The sequence below is a fragment of the Triturus cristatus genome, chromosome 2_2, assembly GCF_964204655.1.
Source record: "Triturus cristatus chromosome 2_2, aTriCri1.1, whole genome shotgun sequence".
In the NCBI taxonomy this organism is placed as follows: domain Eukaryota; kingdom Metazoa; phylum Chordata; class Amphibia; order Caudata; family Salamandridae; genus Triturus; species Triturus cristatus.
In genome coordinates this window covers 463,935,307-463,959,117 of record NC_140582.1, presented here as the reverse complement: position 1 = coordinate 463,959,117, position 23,811 = coordinate 463,935,307, and positions in this window count along the sequence as shown.

The window sequence follows — 23,811 nt, the reverse complement described above, 5'->3', positions numbered from 1 at the left end:
ATCGCTGGCTGTGCACACTCTGAGCGCCACACCTACCACTAACTCTATACAGCTGAAGTCATCGCCACGTGGCTGTGGGCCCTTCCTGACCACTGCCTCCAGTCTACACCGCGGTCAGCAGGGCTCACAATTCAAGATTAGTACCGATGCAAATTGTGTAAGAGACTATAATCAGTTAAGAAAACCAAATGTGCAGCTAAAGTCAACGCCACGTGGCAGTGGGCCTTTGCTGACCGCTGCCTCCGGCCTACACTGTGGTCAGCAGGGCTCACAATTCAAGTTCAGAGTCCAGTAGGCAACTAACTATAACGTCCCTGAAACCTAAACATTTCGACAATGTATTCCATGCATATTTCATCTTATGTTACCTACAATGCGGTCAGCAGAGCTCACAATTTACATTGAGACATGATTTATTAATTGCAGACAGAATTGTACTCTATGTCCTCGGATTTTGTCAGGAGGAAGTGACAAAAAGCATTCCATCGATGTCTGTGCTGACTACTGCCTTCCATCTACATTGCGGACTGCAGGGCTCACAATTTAGATCGAGTTGCGATTGCAGATGACGCAGTCCAGTAGGCAACAGACATTGCTACCAGTGCTGCAATCCCGGACCATGCATTGTCGCTAGCTGTGCACATGCAGAATGCTTCTGATGCCCCTACCTCAGTGCACGACAACTCATAGACCCTTTATGATAGAATCTTTTGTGTATGATTTTAGATCTGCTGCCCCTACCTCAGTGTACCACAAGTCATGAACCCTCTACGATTTGTGTATTATTTCACATCTGGTGCCCCTAACTTAGTGCAGCACAAGTTATGGACCCTTTATGATTGAATCTCTGTGTGTGATCCGATGATTACTGTTGTACTTGTTACCAGCACCAACCATTCCCGGAGGGCTGGCTTGCACTCACCCCACACGCATCCAGCACAGACATCACTGGACATGTTACACTAGTAATAAAAAGGAGTTGAGCACCCGTACCCAGTTTCACTATCTATCTGTGTCTGTGTGTTCATTATGTATGCAAGATGCTGCCCCTGGGCCCTCCCGCATTGCATTGTGCTGTGGACAGCGTATGCAACCATGTTACCTCTGGCAGTGGGGGAAAACTTCGGTTATGTAACTTTGTCTCGGTCATTGTACAAGTACGTACGTAGAGACTGGATCATTAGAATACCTCAAGGAGAGTGTATAGTGAATGTATAAGTGTTTGGGGATTAGCGGAGTGATTGTATAACTACATATGTTGGTGCAGCCTAACCCCGAACACAAGCTTGGCTCTAATTGGCTGCCCTCCATGTGCTAAAAACTGAAACTTGAACTTTCCATAGCCCTGTATTGCTACAGCTGAAACACTCCACTGAATGTGCAATAAACATTCATATCCACACAGATGTGTCATGTCCACCATCTTTCATGTGTGGAACTATGGATGAATGTAGGGTCAGTGATTCCCCGTACCTTCCATGTTGGCCATGTTGTGGGACTTGGCTCACAGAGTGACACATTGGTGCTTGCGACCCGGGTGATGGCAGCACTACAACACGGACATCCGCATCAGCTGATTCCTCATACAGCTCACGACGGAGCCAAGCCCATAGCTCCAGAGTCATTCTTCACAGCCTCACGCAGGACTGGCATACGCCAGGCCAGCCCACTCTGCTTACGCATACAGGGAAGGACAACAACGCTACATGGCACAGGTTTTCATTGCAGTGATTTGCTGGTCACAGGCCTAGATGTCAGTACGCCACAGCCACTCCCTCATGGCTGGTATACACCCACACCACACACATCCAGCACAGATGTCACTGTACAGGTGACCCTGCCAATAAAAAAGACCGGGCGCACGTGCTCTACGCCATTTTAGAATTGCTCGCGCTGGATGAACTGCGACCGGCACAGGTACACCGGCACGGGATGGTGACTTTCGGTCCAATGAGGTACGGGTACCGTAACTGCTGAGCGGGTGTGCAGCCTGCAGTGATGGCCCGTCCCGGCGGTCTGGACAGCTCAGGTTTTGTGTACCCTGCTGGACCGCAGTGAAGGCCTGAGCCATCAGACAGCGCAGGCCTACTGCCACGTGGCGTCGTCTCGCTGGTCACTGAGTTAGTGGCACCGTAAGGGCTGAGCGGGTGTGCAACCTGCGATGAAAACCAAGTGCACTGGTATGTCCTCTGCCATGGCGAAATCAAGACTCAGCACCAAATGTGAGACCTGGTGGCCTGCGGAGCGGGTCTGCATGATATGGTGGGTGCCCTGTCCGCAGGCCCCGGGTTTGGGGCTTGCAGTGGCATGTGGTAGGCCCTCTTTTCTACACGCAGGTTGCGAAAGGTGAGCAGAGAGGCTTGTTTGCGCAGTGGCAGGCAGTCACCTCCGGGCAGTGGTAGTGCATGGGGTGCAGCAGCCTGGGTGTGCGGCGGCGGGCAGTCACCTCCGTGCAGTGGGAGTGGATGGGGTGCAGCAGCCTGGGTGCGCAGAAGCAGGCAGACACCTCTGGGCAGTGGAAGTGGATGCGGTGCAGCAGCCTGGGTGCGCAGCGGCAGGACAGCGATTTAGGCATGCGCAGTTATATGTACTGTGCCATTACTGATTCCATACTACGTTTCAGATGAGTAAGCTTGAGGGCTCCACTATGTCCCGGCATGTGGTTGGAGACACACCGGTGGCGGAAAGGTGAGCTCTGAGGGTTTTGTCCACAGTGTGGGCACTCACTGTTCCTCTATATCTCTTCCTTTCTCTCCCTCACACTCTTTCTCTCTCTCTTCCTCTCTCTCTCACCCTATCTCTTCCTCTCTCTCACACTGTTTCTCTCTTTCTCTCTCTCTTCCCCTCTCTCACTGTTTGTCTCTCTCTTCCTCTCTCTCTCTCTTTCTCTCTACCTTCCTCTCACTCTTTCTTTCTTTCTTTCTTTCTCTCTCTCTTCCTCTCTCTCACCCTTTCTCCCTTTTTTCCTTTGATGGACGCATGACGCACAATATCTTGCTTTTTGTCTAGCAGGCTGTGATTCACAGATTGACACCCCCCCCCCGGACACGGACCTCCCGCCACGAGGCGATGACTTCAGTTCTAGTGAGTTACTACCACCGGAGCTAAGCGCGTGTGCAGCCTGCGATGATGCGTGGCCATCCTGGCAATCAATAGTTATTTTCAATTGTGAGCTCGGCTTCACCGTGTGTACACAATGGGTGAGGAGGTTGCTTTGGCATGTGGTGGACCCTCTTCGACACACGTGGGTGGTGGAGGGTGAGCAGAGAGGCTTGTTTGCGCAGCGGTGGGCAGTTACCTCTGGGCAGTGGGAGTGGATGGGGTACAGCAGCCTGGGTGCGCAAAGGTGGACAGGCACCTCTGGGCGGCGGGAGTCGATGGGGTGCAGCAGCCTGGGTGCGCAGGGGCGAAACAGAGAATTAGGCGTGTGCAGTTGTATGTACTCTGCCATTACTGATTCTATAATATGTTTCAGATGACTAAATCGGAGGGCTGTAGTATGTCCCGGCACGTGGTTGGAGACACACCGGTGGCAGAAAGGTGAGCTGTGAGGATTTTCTCCACAGTGTCAACACTCACGCTCCCTCTCCATCTCTTACTCTTTCTCTCTTTCTCTGTCTCTTCCTCTCTCTCTCATTCTTTCTCTTCCTCTCTCTCTTCCTCTCTGCCTCACTCTTTCTCTCTCTCTCTCTTCCTCTCTCTCACACTGTTTCTCTGTTTCTATCTCTCTTCCTTGTATCTCACTCTTTCTCTCTTTCTCTCTCTCTTCTCTCACACTCTTTCACTCGTTTTCTGTCTCTTCCTTTCTCTCTCATTCTTTCTCTTGCTCTCTCTCTTCCTCTCTGTCTCACTCTTTCTCTCTCTTCCTCTCTCACACTGTTTCTTCCTTGCATCGCTCTCTTTTTCTCTCTTTCTTCCTCTCTCTCACTCTTTCTCTCTTTCTCTGACTTCCTCTCACTCTCACTCTTTCTTTCTTTCTCTCTCTCTTCCTCTCAGCCTGGGCGCACAGGAGCAGGCAGACACCTCTAGGCAGTGGGAGTGGATGGGGTGCAGCAGTCTGGGTGCGCAGAAACGGGCAGTCATCTCCAGGCAGTGGGAGTGAATGGGGTGCAGCAGCCTGGGTGCACAGCAGCAGGCAGACACCTCTGGGTGGCGGGAGTCGATGGGGTGCAGCAGCCTGGGTGCGCAGGGGCGAAACAGAGAATTAGGTATGTGCAGGTGTATGTACTCTGCCATTACTTATTCTATACTATGTTTCAGATGACTAAACTGGAGGGCTGTAGTATGTCCCGGCACGTGGTTGGAGACACACCGGTGGCAGAAAGGTGAGCTGTGAGGATTTTCTCCACAGTGTCAACACTCACTCTCCCTCTCCATCTCTTACTTTCTGTCACTCACACTCTTTCTCTCTCTCTCACTCTCTATCTCTTCCTTTCTCTCTCTCATACTCTTTCTCTCTTTCTCTGTCTCTTCCTCTCGCTCTCATTCTTTCTCTTCCTCTCTCTCTTCCTCTCTGTCTCACTCTTTCTCTCTCTCTCTTCCTCTCTCTCACACTGTTTCTCTCTTTCTGTCTCTCTTCCTTGTATCTCACTCTTTCTCTCTTTCTCTCTCTCTTCCTCTCTCTCACTCTTTCTCTCTTTCTCTGTCTTCCTCTCTCTCGCTCTCTCTTTCCTTCTCTCTCTCTTCCTCTCTCTGACTCTTCCTCTCTTTCTCTATCTCTCTCTCCTTTGATGGACGCATGACGCACAATCTTATTTTGCTTTTTGTCTTGCAGGCTGTGATTCACAAATGGTCCAGGGATTGCACGCCATGGCTGTACCTAGTTTTATTTGTTGTTGTTTTGTTTAAATAAAATGTATTATATGTAAATCCATACATGACTGTGATTCTTATTTGTCCAACCTCACATGCAACTTCTTAATTTATAATTGTGCGACATCAGCCAATTTGTTACGTTCCAGATTTCCTAAGGTTGCTGTCACATTTGTTTGTGGGGGGGTGAGGGGGGATGGCGGACCAGGGACTGGTTGCGGGGGGTGTCGGAGCAGTGTTGGGTGTCCGAGCTGCATGATCGTTGGCTCCATTGCATCTGTTGTCATTCAGGTGTGGCTCTGGGCTGGGCTACCTTTCATCTTTTAGGTTGTAGTCCAACTTTACACCAGCTCAGAGCAGGTGTAAACTTCCTGCTACTAACGCACTATATCACCTGTTTTGTACTTTCTTCGACGATCTTGCTGGTGGTTGAGAAACTTGCGAAGTGATGTGCTCACTTGTCTTTGCATGGGAACACCTACTCTCCATCTCATTAACAATATTTGCCGGGGTCATTAATGACGATGCTTTTTGCGGCTGCCATCGCTGGTAAACTGGTGATATGGCTGTTTGCTCCAGCTTGTGAATGGTGCGTTAAATTTATCACCATTTTGGTTGCGAAAAAGTGCCGTCAACTCGGCGATGTGTCCTTGAGAATATACCCCTTAGTGTTTGAAAGACTTAAGAAGTACTCGAGTGCCGCGCTGAGAGCCACGCACCCATCGCTTTCACACGATGCCACGCTGAGAGCAGCGCTTGAATTGCGACTAAAAAAAACGTCCACTTTCACTAATTTACCTTCGCCTCAGGGACCCCATCCCCCGAAGCATGCCGACATGTTCATTATTTAAAAATGTTTTAAAAAACGAGAAAAGGATCATGTCGGCCCTCCTCCCGTGGCCAATTACGGCCCCGAGGACCCCATCCCCTGGGGCCTAGCCTCAGCGTTGAGGACCGTGGGGGGAGCCCCAATGCCCCCACGGTCCCGCCAGCTCCCCGCGTCTTGCAGGAGCCGGTATTACTTTTCCACACGGGGAACTGCTGACATGCACCTCCCCGTGTGGAAAAGCAATCAGCTTTGGATATTGGAAGCGAGAGCAGGTTCCCCAGCTCTTGCTTCCAAAATCCAAAGCAAGTTTGCTATGGCAGGGCGGAAGCCGTGCAGCTCCTGCCCTGTCATAGCAAACAGCACTGTATCTGGGGTGGGTGCCCCAGGACACTGCAGGAGCCCCCCCCCCAGGGCCATCACGGGCTCCAGGAGGAGGGCCGTGCGCCCCCCCTCCAAACATGAGTGAAGCCCCGGGGACGTGGTGGTCCCTGGGGTTGCGGGGGCCCCTGCGGGCCCCCACTATTTTTTAGTAAATGTCCCCGGGCCCTAGCCCACCCAGGGGCCTCATTAAAATAAAACACGGGAACCCGCGCTTCATTGTTTTCTTTTTTTTTAATAGATTTTATTGGTCAGCAAGCACATAAAATGCAGTCCCCTGATGTCCCAGAGGTACCTGACAAAGCCTTGCAATCATGATATTATTGACCTTTTACATTAATAGAATACTTAAAGATGCACTACATCTGAAAAACAAGCCCCCAACCCCCCCTCCAACTCCCGGATCCCCCCCCGACCGCACTATACCATGACCAATAAACAGCAACCTGTAGGAGCATAAGCTAGACAGTTCTGACCCCGGGCCTAGAGTAAGCCCTCCCGCCCCATGGGAACTAAAGGGAACCCTCCTCTCGCTCCTCCGGGAGTGGCTCCAGGAGGATACCCCTGTAGTCTGCCCATCGCTTCCATATCTTATAATGTTTACGGGGACACCCCCTGGCAGCGAATATGGAGCGCTCCAAACCCATGCTAAAATCCAGACCCCTCTTCCACACGTTCAGAGAGGGAGCCACCGGAGCCTTCCATGCTCGGGCGATATCCCTCTTGGCCAGCGTAAGGCCCAACAGTAGGCGCTTCATTGTTTTAACGAATTACGCTGTAATTTGTTTTTTTTTTAAATGCTTTTTTTGGCCCTGGGGGTTTTTCTGGGACCCCCTCAGCAGGCCTAGGGGATCAGGGGGTTTCTACCCTGCCCCCTTCTCTTGTTTTATATTTTTGTTTCTCTGTTTTCTGGTGACTCACTTCTACCGAGTCACAAGATGGCTGCCAACACTTCCTGGTTTGGAGTGTTGACAGCCAATTACAATGAAGCTCGTGGTCGTGGCAGCCAATTAGAATGAAGTGCGTGGTCCGGAGGGTTCGCAACTCCACCGTTGCCCTAGATATCGAAACTTTTATTTTTTGAACTTCTCAGCAACTACTGAACGGATTTACACCAGTTAAAAAAAAGGTCGCGGGGGGCGTGGTCTCGCCGCGGACGATGTGAGTCGCACATCGCTGAGGCTCCGGGCCGCCGCCGAGGAAAACAGCCTTCAAAGCAGGGCAGTGGCTGCGGAGACGATCCAGCTGGGGGGGACCGGCTGGACACTGAGAGCGGGCAGCTGCCGGGCGCCTTGGAGACCCCTGGCTTGGGCTGTGGCGAGTAGGGGCGACATCTGAGGCAAGACACCGGCGGGAGAGACCGCGACCGCCATCTTTGATGCCCTGACCCGCCGCGCTGCGGTGGGACTGTGCCTGGCTGGCCCGGGAAGATTATCGCCGGAGAAGCAGCGCGGACGTGTGGCAGAGCAGCGGCGGCACCGAGGCGTGCGGGGCTGACGACGAGGAAGATCGGGCTCTGTGGGTGGGGACGGTCGCGGCCGCCATCTTGTGGTCCGCGGCTGGCCCTGGCCCATAGCTACGGCTGCCCGCCTGGTGGTGCCGCGGAGGAGGCAGGCCACGCTGAGGCCTTGATCTTGGAGCGGACTGCAGAGGCTGACCTGGGGGCACCTGGCACCATAAACTACACCCCGCTGCACACGTGGAGCTGCTGTCGCGTGGCGGCGCTGCTGGCCTTGCTGCTGGTGCCCGGGGCCCCTGGATTGGCCCGGCTGGGCCTGGACCGGAGCGTCGTACTGCTGGCTAGTGAGGAGACTGTGCCTGGGGGCGCCGGCCATCTGTGGAGCGCGGAAGCGGAGAGCCACCGAGAAGCCATGAGCAGTGCAGCGGACGACACCTGCAACGCCCAGAGCTGGTAGGCCGGGACCTCCCGGACGAGCTGTGTGACCGCTGGGGATCGGATCGGAGGCGGGGGCCCGAAGGTAGCGGCGAACAACGCGGGGTGTGCGTGTGGCTGTGGCCTGGCGGGCGCGGGCGGCGCCGGGGGCTGAGAGAGGCCAGCCGCCACCTTGACTAACCACGTGGGAGAGGCCTAGCCCGCACGGCGACTGGACCGGGGAGGCGCTTTAGAGTGAAACGCACCCGGGGGACGACTGGCCCCGGCGACCTGATGCCTGTGTCCTACTGCTTGCGCCCGCAAACCTAGAGACGGTGGACTAGCGTTGGGCTGGGTGTGGTCCGTTGCCGCGCCTTGACCTGGGAGCCTGCTGGTGGCGCGCGTTGCAGGCGCGACGGCCATTCCTCGCACTGGGAGTCCCCTCTGGAGTTGCATCGCGGCCCTCGCCGGGGTCTTGGACGGCGTGGGAGCTTGAACCTGGAGTTGGCGGTGGATCCCGTGGTGGGGGGCAGTTTAGCAGCCGCATCGCTTCGGGGTGCTGGGCCTCGAGAACCTTCTGCATTGCGGCGCCCTGCGCCACGACCCTGTCGTCTGCGCTCATCCTTGCGCCCCTGTGGTTCCGAGACTGGAAGGTCGGGGCTGAACGTTCGCCACATGACTGCGGGACTTTGAGCTGCTGGGGGCTGCTACTCCCATACACTGTGAGGCCGATCCTAGGCGCGGCCACACCATGACCCGTACGAAGCCGGGGAAAGAGCCGCCGGCAACCCCCAAAGACGCCTCTGTCAAGGACTTGTGGAACAAGCCTACCACAGCATCACAGAGCGCGGAGCCATCGGGGGCAGGTGTCTCGACGGCCCCCGTCACGCAATCCTTCATGACGGCGTTCATGCAAGAACTTAAGTCAGAAATTGGGTCCCTCCGCACAGAAGTCCAGGCATGCGTGAAGGACCTTCGGAAGGACGTGGGGGAGCTGGGCGGCCGAGTAGATGACTTAGAAAAGACCCTGGATGCACGTACGGAAGACCAGGAACACCTATGGCAAAGATTGGCGACCTTGGAAGAACAGCATGTTGAGCTCCAGATCAAACAGGAGGATTTGGAAAATAGGGGGCGCCGGAACAACATACGCATCCGGGGGGTGCCGCCTGGGGCAGAAGGGGCAGATATTATGTCCTTCGTGGAAAACTTACTCCATGACATCCGAGGGGATGACGATACTTCGCCGCCCACCCTGGACCGCGCCCATAGGGTTTCAGGGCCGATGGGGAGGCCGGGTCTCATCCCTGACATCTTGACACGGGTTCATTTCTTTGTTGAAAAGGAAGCCATTCTAAAGGCGGCCAGAGGCAAATCCGAAATCCTCTGCGGGGGAAAGCCCATCCAATTGTTTCAGGACTTGGCCTCCACCACTCTCCGGCGACGTCGGGACTTCAAACCCATCACGGACAAATTGAGGGAGCTCAACATCCGCTACCAATGGGCCCATCCCTTCGCCCTCATGTTTCAGTGGGAGTCCAAGCGGCGGGTGCTGCGCTCATACCGGGAGGTGGCTCAACTACTGCAGATTCCCAATTCGCCGCCGGCCAGCCCCTCGCGGCGCCCCGCCAAACTTAGAGTCCCGGTGAAGCCGCAGTGGTCCACAGTGCGGCGCCCTAGACACCCATCGTCGCCGGAGGGCAGCAGGGCCTCCCGGGACAAGCAGGACATTATCGAACATATAAAATCCCTGGAGGGCTCCTCCTCGCCGCTGGGCTCACAGGCCTCTGCCCTTAAATGACCGACGCCATTGCGGAACATCTCACCTGATTGCGGCTCTACAACTGAGACAACTGAGACGACTGGAAGTGCGGCCGGCTGTGGGCTGCATCTCTCCCCCATTGCTCAACGCCTTGGACGCCTCACTCGGAGGCGCACCGCCGTCTCCTCTACGGGGCGCTGCCTCCCAGGCTTGGGCGGTGGCCCGGGACGGACTCTCGACACCATAACTTAGCGGTTCAGCGATGGCGCACCCCCCCTCCTATTTCTGGGAGAGTGACATCTCCAAGACAGCCTGTGCCGCGGTGCCTGGCTACTCTCTTGACTGGAATAGGCTCTTCCGGCCCTGTTGGCCGACTACAGGTTTACATGGTTGTATTTGTTCTTATTTGTTCCCCTCAGTACCCTCTTTCATTCATTCCCCTTGGCGGGGGGGACATGTGTATGGGTGGGATGCTCATGCGGGAGGTGCCCTACTAGGGATTTTACGACAATGACTACCACCTCTCCCTGGAAGATTCTCTCTCTCAATGTGAAAGGGCTCAACTCTCCCAACAAACGACGCCTAATCTGGCGCTACCTGCTCCTACAGAACCCCGATATCATCCTCCTCCAAGAGACACACCTCCTCAAGTCAGACGTGGGCCGGATGGCGCACCCGTGCTTCCCCCTTCAGATCTGGTCCTCGGCTCCCTCGAAGACAGGGGAGTGGCGATCCTGTGTATGCCCCCAACCAGGGTCAGGATCTCTTCCTGCGTAGGATAATCAGGGATCACCTTGAGCCAGTGACCACGGACCTCATAGTCGGAGGGGACTTCCATTGGGTGTGGGACGCGGAGCTTGACCGCTGTGGGGGCGCTTTCCACGGGGTGGGGGCCATGTCTGCGGCGGTGAAACGCTCCCTAACCGCCTTAACCTTAGTAGATGTCTGAAGGAACCACTCCCCGGGGTTGCGAGACTACACCTTTTACTCCCATGTCCACCGCACTTACTCCCGCATTGACCTCCTCCTCGTATCGCACTCACTGCTCAAGGGCTCTGTCTCGGTGTCCCATTCCACCATCTCGGTCTCGGATCACGCCCATGTTGAGCTGCTTCTACGGGAGGGTCCTCCCCACCCGCTGCGGCCGCGCCGCTGGCGATTCCCGGACCACGTCCTCCGTGACCCAGTAGATAGAGAGGAGATCCAGACAGCCATCCTGGCATATTTCAAAGACAACGACCTGCCGGGGACCCCTCTCCCCCTTCTCTGGGACGCCTTCAAAGCCACTATACGGGGCACTCTCACAGCCTTGGCGGTCGCTCGAGCGCGTGAGGCCCAGCTTTACGAGTCAAAACTTACGAGGGAGCTACAGGTGGTTGAGCAGATGGACAAAGAGCGCCCGCTGGCGACGCACAAGCGCCGCTTGGCCGTCCTTCGGGGGCAGCTCCGCGCGCACAGGGTCAACAAGGCTGAGCGCGCTCTGCTTGCACTCAAGCAGCGCTACTATGCGGGGGGCGACAAGGTGGGCGCTGTTCTGGCGCGCCGCTTGCGGACGCGGGCAGCTACGGCGCATGTCGCGAAACTACAGAAGGCGGACGGGTCCTGGGCCGTTGCGGAACCGGCGAAGCTCCAAACATTTCACGACTACTATGCAGCCCTTTATACTGGCGACTCCCCTGCGGCGGAGCTGGTTGCGGAGGCCTTAGACTCTTGCCACTGGGACCCATTGAGTGAGCATCAATCCGGGCTTCTAGAGGACTCTATCACCCCGGCAGAGCTGGCTGGCGCCCTGCGCGACCTCCCGCTTGGCAAAGCGCCCGGCCCGGACGGGCTCCCGGTGTCGTTCTTCCGCGCCTTTTTACCGCAATTGCAGCCGTACCTTTTGCGCCTCTTTAATTCCTTCGAGGAGTCGGTAGGGCCCTCAGCAGATATGGCAATGGCCGACATAACTCTCATCCCGAAACCCGGGAAGGACCATACGCTGTGCTCCTCCTACCGGCCCATTGCCTTGCTGAACACCGATTTAAAACTTTACACCAAAATCCTAGCTAAGCGACTTAGCCCTCACCTACCTAACCTCATCGAGCCCGACCAGGTGGGGTTTATCCATCAATGCCAGGGTGCGGATAATGTACGGCGTATTGCGCATATCGTTGGGAAGGCTAAACACTGGAGGATTCCGGCCTGCTTGTTGTCGCTTGACGCGGAAAAAGCGTTCGACCGGGTTGACTGGACTTTTCTCCGAGCAGTGCTGCGGAAAGTAGGCCTGGGTCCTAAGATGGTGGCGCGCATTATGGCCCCGTATATTTCGCCGGTTGCCAGGGTCCGAGTTAACGGTCAGCTCACGCAACCCTTCCCCATCTGTAGAGGCACCCGGCAGGGCTGTCCCCTGTCGCCCCTGCTGTTCGCCCTGGTGGTGGAGCCCCTGGCCATTATGATTCGGCGGTCCCCTGATATCTGCGGTATACCTCTTCGCGGAGTGCAGCACAAGATCGCTCTCTTCGCAGACGATATCCTTCTCACCCTCTCCGAGCCCCTACGCTCACTGCCGGCGGTGCACTCGCTACTCCGAACCTACGAACGCGCCTCTGGGCTCAAAATTAACCATGCCAAGTCCTGGGCCCTCAATATTTCGATCCCGGCCGAAGAGCTTCCGGCGATCCGAGCTTCGGCCCCGTACCAGTGGGCGGACGCGTCAGTGCGATACTTAGGTCTTAACTTGACTCCAGACCTGGCCACTTGGACGCAGGCCAACTGGCAGGAATGCAAAACCTCTGTCCTAGCTGACCTACGGGCGTGGAGGGCCTTGCCGCTCTCTTGGCTGGGCCGACTCAACACAGTGAAGATGTCGATATTGCCAAAGGTCCTCTATCTATTTCAAACACTGCCAACTCCGATTCCGGAACACCAAATACAGGGGCTCCAACGCGAGCTCAACGCATTTGTGTGGGGGGGGGAAAAAGCCACGGTTTTCGAATAGAATCTTGAGTCTCCCCCGGGATAGGGGTGGTCTGGCCTGCCCTAACCTTCTCGAATATTACTGGGCGTCGCATCTTCGCTGTGTCCTGGAGTGGGGGGCGTGGGAGAGTGAGAAGGTGTGGTTCCACATGGACAGGGCAGTCACCTGTCGCCCGCTATGGGACCATGCCTGGCTTCCCCGGGCGGCCCGCCATCGCAGCGCTTACATGGCCGTCCCTACCAAAACGGTCCTGGAGATCTGGGATAAAGTGGCGGTGAGTAGGGGCCTGACCACCTTTCCATCCCCGCACACCCCGATTGCGCGAAATCCGCAATTCCCGCCGGCATGTCGGCCACCCCACTTCGCGAACTGGACGGAGTCGGGCTGCAGGACGATACGGGACCTGTTTCTCGGTGACTCTCTCAAAACCTTTGCACAGTGTCAGCAGGAGTTCGGGCTCCTGGACGGTGACAAATACCAGTACATACAACTGCGTCACTGGATACAGGGCTCGTCCCTGACGCCGGCGGCCACGCGACCCTACACGCAGTTCGAACAGCTAGCGCGTGACTTCGGCAACTACAAGGGGCTAATATCTCGCATATACAAGGTGCTGCAGCGCTCGCGCCGGCTAGACCCCCACCCGTACCAGACGAGATGGCATTCCTCTACTGGCTCAGGCATCACCCCTGCCCAATGGGCCCGGCTCTGGGGCGACATCCCTAAAATCCTGCGTAGCATTCCCCAACAGGAATCGGCTTACAAAGTAATGACCCAATGGTACTACACCCCCGCCAGACTCCACAAAATGTTTCCCAATTCATCTCCCCTGTGCTGGCGCTGCACCCAGGCGCAGGGAGACTTCATACATATTTGGTGGACATGCCCGCTTCTGAAAATCTTTTGGAAAGAGGTCCTCAGCCATGTAAAAACGGTACTCGGGTTCCCCCTTCCGGAGGATCCGCTGGTGGTCCTTCTGGGCATTAGACCAGCAACCCTGAGAGCCATGACTGGTCGTGATCGGCACCTTAGCCTCCACATGCTGGGCGCTGCAAAACAAACAGTAGCCCTTTACTGGAAGAAGCCAGAGTCGCCCTCCGTAAACGTGTGGTTTACTCGTCTGTGGCATGTGGTGGTGATGGAGTCTCTCACGGCGCGTCTGCAGCTCCGAGACGCCAAATATAAGAAGCTCTGGAAGCCTTTGGTTGATTACCTGGGGCGGCTAGAGCATGCTCGTCTGCAGCCGCCACGACTTAGAGCCCTGAAGCTCTTTGATGACGTGCTAGATCCCACAGACCCGGGGGGGGTTCTGGAATCCCGCAGGGGGTGTATAACATAATTCCCTAGCGAAAGCGTGCCTGGAAGGGAGGAGACCTTGCTGTTAGCGGACTACACCCCGTAAGCCCCCCATCTGATGATGATAATTGAGCGCACACCCCTTCCTCCCCGCCACGATTGTTGCCCTTTGCGATGGTTCACACCCCCTCCCTTTTCCCTTGTTCTATCCCCCTGGTTGTTTGGTCGCCGCATTGGCAATCTTTGATGCAGGGATTGGGGCGGTATCTTTGCCCTGGCATGGCTGCTGGATATTGGGGGTGGAAGGCTCAACCCCTAGTTGCGCTTGCAGTGGAAGGCCTGCCGGAAGCCGACTTGCATAATGCCCTGTACATCATTGATGAAAGTTACTGGACTTATACAGCGTCGCTTCTAGGCGATATTCGCTATAATATGCTATGACTATTACATTGCACGAATGGGGCGCCCTTGCAGTCTTACCCTAACGCTACCTGCCCGGCTGGCCCGTGACAATTGTGACATTCTATTAGCCATGAGTATCTGCCCTTTATGAACTGTCTATGCAGGGTTGCTGGGCGGGAGGTTTACTGAGGGCTCGACGCCACTAAGGCGGGAGCCTCTGAGAGTAAATGTCTTTGTGGGGGCCGGTTTTTGGGCTATAGGTAATGTTACTTGTGCTAATTTATGTGCCTTTGATCCTGACAATGATTAGTCACCTGCTGCCGGCCTGTATGGTTGTAGGCGAACAAGCTGTTTATGGACTTTTGCACGACCGTTAAAATCAATAAAAGTTGGTTCAAAAAAAAAAAAAAAAAAGGTCGCTTTCTGAACCAAGTACTACCTTTTTGCCAAATTTGGGGTAATTCCTTTCAGCAGTTTCGGCTGTAGCCTTGCCCAAAGTTTCCTATGAGAAATTGATTTTTTGCCTCTTATTTTTTGAATTTCTCAAAAACTACTGAACGGATTTACACCATTTACAAAAATGGTCGGTTTCTGAACCAAGCTCTACCTTTTTGCCAAATTTGGGGTAATTCCGTTCAGCAGTTCGGGCTGTAGCCCGTCTCAAAATCTCCTATGGAAATTAACATGGAGAAAACGCATTTTGGGACCCTCCTTTTTTCTCAGCCCCTGCTTGACGAATCACCCCCAAAGTTTCAGGATAGGAGCTGACCTGGATAGACTATGTTTTTGTAGAATTTAGCGAAGATTTGTCAAATAACGTCACAGTTATTAGCAAATCAAAAAATGCTTTTCCTATGGAAACTAGGTTCTAACTATAACTACCTATTTTAGATCGTTTTTTCAGGCAGAAAAGCCACACCGATGCGTTACGTTCTCCATTGAGAACTTTATCACGGTAGAAGTGACGATGTTCACAAGGACCAATAAAAAACATTTTGAATATCATGTGACCGTATTTTACACATTGTTTCACATCGTCTAGCATCATGGGAGTTCTAGTGAGAAAGTGTTTTGCAGATTTGTTTAGTGAAATATAAAGTGAAAAAAAGGGGGGAAAGGGGCATTTACAAAAGAAAAAAAAGAGAGAGAAGAGAGATAGTCAAAGAAAAAGAAAGATGAGGAAGATGAATCCCAAATTGATTTCTTCATCGTTTTGTACCTCATTCTCATATTAATTCATTTATCACTATTCTTATTTTTCCAAGGCAGTTTGCATTTTCATACAATAAACTTCAACAAGTTGATCATTGAACATCATTCACATTTTAACCCTCCAGTGGGCATTGCCATGTCCTTAATTATTTTCTATTTCATATATCTCGTTATCTCATGTAACTGACCCCCTCTCATTTATATCAATACTGCAATTTATGCTCAAAATAAATTTGAATAAAAGAAACAAATGTCTTGTACAGAAAACACATCATATCAGGTCATAGGTGGACATGCAATTTTTCACTTTGATTAAGTCCAAACGGTGTATAAGTTCGAAAGTTCCAGATCTGTCTTGATTCCGTATCACGCAGTTTTTTCTCCCGATTGCCCCCTTGGCTGTTTTGCGGTATCGTTTCAATTGCATTGCATAGAACTTTAACAATTTCCAGTTTCCATCATGGTTAGACTCCATGTGTTTGGCTATTGCGTTTCTTTGATCCTTATTTACTGTAGCACGAACATGTTCAAGGATCGTCTTTTTTTAGTTCACATATCGTGCTCCCTATGTATTTTAGGGAGCAGGGACACTCTATGACGTAGACCACATATTGACTTTTGCATGTTATTAGTTCCTTTATTTGCCACAGCTTGTTATTTGCCATTCTCACTTCTGTTGTATTCTTTGCTATCTGGCATACCTTACAGCTGTGACACTTTACGAATCCTTTTGGTTTTAACCACTGATTTCCTTTGTTGCTCTCTTTTTGGAGGTGGCTGCGAATTAACTTATCTTTCAGCTTTTTTGCCCTGTGGAAAGTTATATTGGGATGTGTTCCCATTATTTTCCCTATTGTGGGATGCAGTTGGAGTAGCTTCCAATTTTTTATTAAGATTTCAGTGATTTTCTTGGATTCAGTTGAATAATCCATGATTAGTCTTATGGGGTCTTCTTTTGATTTTGTTTCTGATTTTATCTGCAATGCTTCTTCTCTTGTCTTTTGATTTGATCTTTGACAACATTGCCTTATATTCCTTTCTTTGCAACCTCTTTGTTTGAATCTTGTGGATGTTATCATACTGTGTTTTTTCCATTCGGTTTCCTCTGAGCAAATTTGTCGGATTCTCAGGAATTCTCCATATGGTATATTTTTGATTACCGATGGTTTATGAAAACCTTCTGCATGTAATGTGGCATTTGTTGATGTTTGTTTACGATGCAGTGTTGTTTGAATTTGGGTTGTTCACTACATATATTTCAGTGTCCAAGAAAACCACTCTCTCTTTGCTAATTGTACAAGTAAATCTTAGATTCGCCTCTCTCAGATCTATCCCAGATGATTAAAAGATCATCAATAAATCGAAGCCACAAAACAGGCTTATTTGCATATTCATCATTATTTGGATGCTGTGCTATCTGCTGTTCCCACCACCCCATCACGAGGCAGGCATAGCTGGGGATAAAATAAAACCCCATTGCGCATCCTTTCACTTGTTTGTAGATCTCTTCCCCAAATAAGAAGACATTTTGGCTTAGGCACATGTTAATCATATCCAAAAGCATTTGATTATGTTGAATATATTGTATATTTCTTTCTTTTAAAAAGAACCCACAAGCCTGCATGCCTATGCTGTTGTCGATGTTAGTATATAGCGATACTAAGTCCATTGTGATCAACATATAGGATTCCTGCCAAGGTATATCTTGTAAGTGCCGTAATAAGCCGCTTGTGTCTTTTATGTAGGAATTTAAACTTAACACGAATGGCATTAGAACAAAAACAATGTAATTAGCTATGGGTTCAAGTAGAGATCCTTTTGCAGATACAATTGGACGGCCTGGTGGTTTCAAAGGATCGTTATGGTGCTTTGGAAGGAAGTAAATGGTTGCCGTGACTGGGAATTCTGTTGTGAGGTATCTTCGCTCCTCATCATCAATAAGATCTTGTGATAACTATTCCATCAATTTTCGATCTGAGATGTTCTTAACCCCTTGCGTGCGGGTTTATTTCTCCCGCTATGCGGGAGAAATAAACGGCGTTCGCGATCACGACGGCTCCCGGCCGGGAGCCGTCGTGTGCACACAAGGGGTCAAATATCGTTGTTGGATTACTCTCCAATTTTTTATTAGTATGCAGTATTTTTTAATTTTAATTGTAAATGGGCCTCTGTTTCATAATCCCTTTTATTCCAGATATTGATGTTTCCGCCCGTATCAGCCATTTTGATGACAAATTCTTGATCCTGTGTTAAATCCGCCAGGGCTACTCTTTCCTGTTTTGTTAAATTGTCTTGGTACTTGTTTTTCTTGAGTTTCTAAATATCATGAATTACCGCTTCCTGAAAGACATCGATTTTATTACCCGGTGTTAGTTGGGGATAGAAGCGTGATGTTGGCTTTTTTCCGCACAGGCCTGCGCCAATTTGGGGTGTTGCAGGGATTCTGCTCATGCACAGAACTATGCGCAGGAAACCAGGACCTTAGGACCTCGGTGTATTGTTGTGTACCAAAAAAGCCACCTCAGTGCCCAGAACCCCAATCCGACTAGCATTAGTGTCTCATTCGTTCTCCGTACTACAGCAAAGCTACCAATGACAACTTAGAACATACGACTTAGTAAGTCCTCAGGAATAGTGGGAAACAAGAACCCTCTTTCATTCACACTCATACTTGTCCACAACATGAGTAATCAGAGACACTGTATAGTTTAAAATGTTTATTATTAACTAAGATGCAGTACTCTAGCCAATACGAGCAGCATAAAAACAATATAATTAGCATTGATACAATTCCATAAAGCACAAAAGAGGAAATCATATTATAATGACAGTGGAACAGGACTATAGCTCCTTTTACCACCCTTCCCGTGCTCATGAACTAGTTTAGAATAATTATAGAAGACCTCTGGGCTTTGTCAGCGAGACCCCATACCTACGAGATCAGATGCAGTGAATTACATCTCAGGATCAGCACAGCTCTTCTATGTTGGCAAGGTTTTCTCCAAGTGCCTCCTCATGCATGTAATGCCATATTAAAAGCACCCGAGTTGGGCTGCTGTGCTTCATGTTATGTCTATGTGCATGGGACTGACCAAAGTGAATCAACAGCATACATTGTTATTCGACCTTGAACAGGCTGTACAGACTGAGATCGTGGTACCCCGCTGGATATGTGGAAGGTAGACAGTTCTCATGTGAAGCAGCTTCAGCGAAGTATTTCATGAGAACAGAGCCCTGTAGTGTTGTGTGCAAAAGCTGCAGAATGGCAGCCAAGCGTATACAACTCATGCTAACTTAGCAATATCTGCTGTTAACCCCATTTCCTCACCACAGGGGACAAACAGTTTCAACTGTGATATCCTCACATTCTTTTTCCACACCCAGATTTATTAAAGTCAGTAGTGGGACTGTGTCCTTCGTTGTCAAACTTGAGACAGGTGTTTTTGTCCTTTCCTTTTTGCGTGATCACTCTTTTCTTTGTTTTCTAAGAAAATCTTCAATAATTTGATTTTTCTCACATACTTGTAAATATCTATTCTTGTCTGAGCCATATCCATTTGTTGTGTTGGACACACATATATATGCTTGACAAACAACTGACAAATAAAGCCTAAATTTGTCACAACACGGCATCGTCTTTCCTTGGTAAATCGAGGTGTTGGAAGCATAATACCGGATCGAGCTTGTTTGATTCGTGGTGACGACACGCCCTCTGGTTTGGTGTGCGGTGGTTGTGACACAAGTAAAGGAGGAGAAATATATATATATATATATGTGTATATATATATATATGTATATATATATTTATATACATATATATATAGATATATATATATATATATATTCACTCTGCTTCTCCCTAGTGCATCGTTGCACCAAACAGGAACACGGACGCTTCAATCTGCTGTTGCCAGAATATATATTTAATTTGACATGATGTATACAAACGGTGCTGCCTCAGACGTATTTCGGACACTGGGCTGTGTCCTTGCTCACTTAACTAACGGGGAGGCTGAGATAATATTTAAAGGTACAGTGATGGTGCTTGTTCGTGACGTGAATCGTCATTTTCATGAACATAGAGACAGTACTTGATCTGAATCGTTTTTCTTCAAAACCATAGTATAGTAACCACCAGTTCATTGCTTTATAAAATTTAACCATATTAATTCATAATGCAAGAATGTTTGTATACAATGCTTTCACAGTAAATGGTTGATGCAAATATGATCTTAGTCTCATTGCTGATAGGCACATCAGTCTAATGCATAATGCTCGTCTATTTTTATAGTGGATCTATATTCTACAGGACACAATGTACATTTTCATCAAAAAAACATATCATGTTCAAAATAGATGATATTGATGATGCACGAGCCCGATATGGTAACACTCACTGCTTATGTGCAAAGAAACGCATATGTGCAAAAAAGCTAATAATGTGCAAACACAGCATTGAATAGAATAAAAACTGGTTCAAATACCAAATAACGTACATGATGTTAAAATATACATGTGCAAACAACGCTATACTCTAGTGCACATAATGACATGAACGCTAAAAATAGAATACTAAAATAGAATAGTATACCAGGTACAAATACCCTGTTATTTTCAGACCTTCATAGTATAGATGTGCAAATACCGCTATGTTGATTAACTAAAACGGGCATTCTATATAACAATGACCCGTACCCATATACATATACAATACATAGCTATATATGTAATGATTATCCACAAGCTGTTCCTATAGCGCAATTGTAAAATGAAGTGGCTAAAAAATAATGATCAGAAAAACCAGAACAGTACTATTCAAAGTGCAAATGTGCCTATAATACCCACAGTACTAAAAGTGCTTATGTGCTCAAACATGATTTTTTTTGATTAATTCATATTACATAATAAAGAGATATGGCAGCCATAATCATTATTTGCATGATAGCCATTACATTACCTAAAAGCCCAAAGTAAAAAAGGGATAGGAAAGAATTACTCTTGCAACATTCTGTATTTAATATGGAGGTTTTAAAATCAAACCTATCCATATATATGAATGAAGCATAAATACTCTATCTTTGTATTATTTCATGTCAAATAGAGTATATAGAAATAAATGAAAAAGGAGAAAACGAAAATCATGAAAAGCATCAAAGCTAAGCGATTAAATTGACTACATAGTATTATTGGAAAATCCCCTAATGAGTGGATACTTCCAGGGACCGCAATAATCCATGGTAGTAAAAAAAGTTACATACAAAGACATGTGTGATTACCACTCGAGATAAGGTGTCTATGTAGGTGTTCTCATATGTATAACAAATGGTTATAAGAAATTATATAGGTCTTCCCCTATATTCAAGCCTGCCGGGGATTTACTGTCAAGATTCACTATATAACGTGACTCTAACTGACATAGTGTTTTTTCTCTATTGCCACCCTTTTTGTTTGGTGCTACGGCATCGATAACAAAATACTGTAAACAGTTAAGATTGTTATTATGAACAGCTTTAAAATGTCGGGCCACTGGGTAGGCTTGATCAGAGTTTACTATAGCCCTGAGATGTTGCAGGATTCGCACATACACCTGCAGTTTGGTGCTCCGTACGTAGCAGAGATTACAACTGCATTTAAGTACGTATATGGCAAATTCCGTACTGCATGTGTAGTGGGCCTTCAAAGCTATAGCAGTGTCAGAAAAGGGTGTCACATAAGTGACAGTATTGATGCCAAACTTGCATGCTCGACATGAGCTACACCTAAAAAATCCCTTACGGGGAGATAACCAACTTGTAGTAGTGTCAGTCTCTGGGCTGTTCTTCACTAATTCGTTATGCATAGAGTATGCACGCCTGAAGGTTATTGTCGGTGTACTGGGGACAACTTCTTTCAAAGTAGGATCGGTAAGGATGATCGGCCATTCTTTTTTGATGATATTTTTAATATACTTGGCTTGTCTACTATACCCAGTGACTAATCTAATTTCAGAAAGTTCACTGTCTCGTTGATCAGTAGAATAACCACCTTCTTGTTGGAAATTCTTATTCGGATCTAAAAGGGCTGTGCGGTTGAGGACATTTGCTTTCCTCATAGCCATTTCTAGTCTGCCTGGAAAGTAGCCTCTAGCTTCCAATCTTTTTTTAGCTTCCAACTGATGATATGCTCTGATTTCTGGAGTACTGCATGCTCTATGGATACGAATAAACTCGCCATATGGAATGCTGGCTATGGTGTGTGATGGGTGGAAACTCCCTGCATGTAATACCATATTTCCTGATGTGGGCTTTCTATACAAACAGGTTTCAATCCTGCCATCTAGTATTTGCACCTGTATGTCCAGAAAATTGGTAACAGTACAATCAATATTGGCTGTAAAATGTAAATTCAACTCATTTTCATTGATGGTGTCAACAAACCGTTTGGCTTGTTCTTCTGTGCATGCCATATAATGAACACATCATCGATATATCGCCAGTATTTGACGATATGTTTAGACCATGTAGTAGCATGCTGAACCTTGAGGACATGCTCCTCCCACCAGCCAACGTGGAGCCCCGCATAGCTGGGAGAGAAGCATGCCCCCATAGCTGCTCCTCTTAGTTGTTGAAAAACCGCATTATTAAAACTGAAAACATTGTTGTGTGAACACCAATGAATCAATCTAAGCAGCATTTGATTATGACGGTACATTTCTATAGGTCTCTTGCCCAAATAGAATTCCACTGCTTTTATTCCATCCGGATGGGCAATACTTGTGTATAAGGATGATATGTCCATAGTTAAAAAAAAGATATTCTCTAGACCATTCACAGATATTCAATTGGTACAAAAAGCCGGTAGTGTCTTTGATGTATGCAGGTAAGTTCATGACAAATTCCTGAAGATAACAATCAATATATTTAGAAGTATTCTCGAAGGTGCTATTTAAAGATGACACAATAGGTCTTACCGGAACAGGTGTTTCCTTTTTATGCACCTTAGGTATGAAATAGATGTTGGGAACATAAATTCATCCCTAGAAATGAGTCCCTCCCTTCTCCATTCGTTAAGTTCATCCTTATAGTTCTTTTGAATATATACATATATATATATATATATATATATATATCAGGGGAGAGAAGACATGGGCACCCTTACCCCAACAGAGGAACGGGATTTTGTACAGCGGGCGCGGCGCCAGACGCTCAGACCACGGAAGCTCACTCAAAATCCAGAACACGATGTAACAAAAGAAGGAAAGCCAGAAGGCAAAGCCGGCATTGTAAGAAATAGACAACCACGAAACAAAAAATGGAACAAGAAGTAACACCTAATACCAACACAGTGGTACATTTATCTTCTGTCCATTTGGATCGAGCCGAAATCCAACTTTTGTCATTAGGACTATACTACTGTCCAGAAAGTAGCTTGAACTATGTACAAACTAGAGTGGACATATATACATATGTAAATTTATCCGTAAAATGAAACTGAAAAAATAAATTGTCATCAAGAACTCCAAGAACAATCAGACCCCTGAGCCCATAGCCAACAGAGGAATATCTAGTCTGGATCCCCAGTCTACACTACAAGTTTCTGATATTCCTATGCTACGTACTCTGGGAGCCCTATCAGGAGAAAACAGTGAGGAAAATATATCTTCAACTCATGACCTGATAAAAGAAATGGGTATTGCTACATTAAGGACTGACAAATCCCCTTTTAAACCCAAATCTACCTTTGTTCCGATCATGCCGCGCGATGCCATCGATATATATCAAGATGTGATAATTGACAAAGTAAAGAGATTATGCCTATCAATGAAAGGTCGAAAAAAAGGAACTAATTTCAAATATAAACGCTACCAAGACCTGATCAAAAAGCTTCAAGACCATAGTGAAGTTATAATAAACATTTCGGGCTAAGGGGGCAACATAGTCTTATGGCCTAGGAGTGACTATTTAATTGAAGCTGTTATACATTTAGAGGATGACAAATGTTACAGAAAATCTAATTTTCAGCAATTAACATCATTAAATGCGTTGTGCCTACAACATCTAAATAAATGGAAAAGAAAAAATCTGTTCACCAATGATGAATTTTCTTATTTGAGGACAGAATTTCCGGTCATACCTATTATGTATTTCATACCAAAAATACATAAAAAGACAACCCCAGTCCCCGGAAGACTTATTATCAGTGCTAAAGGGGGAATACTAGAAAAGATGTCTGAATATGGTGGACTTCTATCTTCAAGATCTAGTAACTGTGCTTCCTTCGTAAATAAGGGACACCAATGATTTCTTGGA